Raw genomic sequence first — 1,237 nt, 5'->3', positions numbered from 1 at the left:
CTGCGCTGTGCTCTGGTGCTTGGGGCTCAGTTGCAAGCTGATGGACCTGAAGTAACCCTAGTGCAACAGGGAAGTTGATTCCCAGTTTGGGCCGAGAAGCGAGTGTGGCCCTTTGGGCTGGAAGTCTTCCAAGGGTTATTTGTGCCCACTAACCTCGTGGCACTTTTCCTTCCAGCCCCTGCTGGGGTCCTCCTGTCTTTTTGCATAATCTCCTCTGAATAAATACACTGTGAGTGGGGCCTTCTCCTTTGCAGCTTTTGTCATGAGGAACTGTCTTCCTGTAGGTTTCTACCATGTGAGCCCTCCCTCTCTTTTTGTATCTGAGCTGAGCCATTTCTTTTCTCCCCTGTTTGCACCTCTTAACTTTTTCTTCTCCTCGGCTCTTATTTTTAGCACTGCTATTGTCCTGAAAAGTATTTCAAGGAGAGAATTTGTTTGAGGGAGGCTGTGAAAATTTAGGGTTAAAACTTGCGTGAGGTCCCACAAAAAGCTCTACTTGGACAAGAGTGATCTCTTTGCCAGGAAGTGTGGATTTAAATGGTTGTTTCTATTTATTTCTGTGCTTCTCCTTGCAAAGCTCTTTCTCCGAGGCCCTGATCCTGCTGCCACAGTGACCTTTGTGTTTGCAGAGAGACCTTTTGAAATCAAAGGGGCCCTTCATGAGCATCTGCCCATCTGGAAGTGATTGCAGAACTGGGTGGGTGAAGGGCAGATCGGGAGCTTTTTGACTGTGAACTGCAGAGTCTGGCGTGACCCAGGTCCACATGCCTGTGAAAGAAAATCTGAAGCGGCCCGCATTACATCCTCACGGGCAGGAATACATCCAGCGTGCCTCACAACAGAGCTCTAACAGTGCACTGCGAGAGCCTGAGCAATCATGTAAACGCCGTTTGGTTCACAGCAACCACATGTTTAGAGGACTCCGTGTGCGTTTGTGCAGACAGGAGAGCTGGGCTTTGTTGTTAACGCTGCCCTACTTTCTCCTGTCCAACTGCAGTTTGTAGATAGGTGTGTATGCCGAGGAAAAAGAAATCAAAGTCGCGCAAAGCAAGCGCGGGAGAGCCCCGAAGCCGGCAGGAGAAGACTTCTCCCTCCATCCTCCCACCACCCCCCGGAGCCCAGCTGGCAGGAGCGAGCGGGGTCTGCGCAGGGGACGCTGCTTAGGACAGAGCGTGCCTCCCCGGCCCTTCGGCGGCCGCTGCCCGCCCTTCCTCCGCGGCCCGGCCGGCCGCGGCCC

The sequence above is a fragment of the Aptenodytes forsteri genome, unplaced genomic scaffold (genome assembly GCF_000699145.1).
Source record: "Aptenodytes forsteri isolate BGI_AS27 unplaced genomic scaffold, ASM69914v1 Scaffold760, whole genome shotgun sequence".
Lineage (NCBI taxonomy): Eukaryota > Metazoa > Chordata > Aves > Sphenisciformes > Spheniscidae > Aptenodytes > Aptenodytes forsteri.
This window is presented reverse-complemented; position numbering follows the sequence as displayed.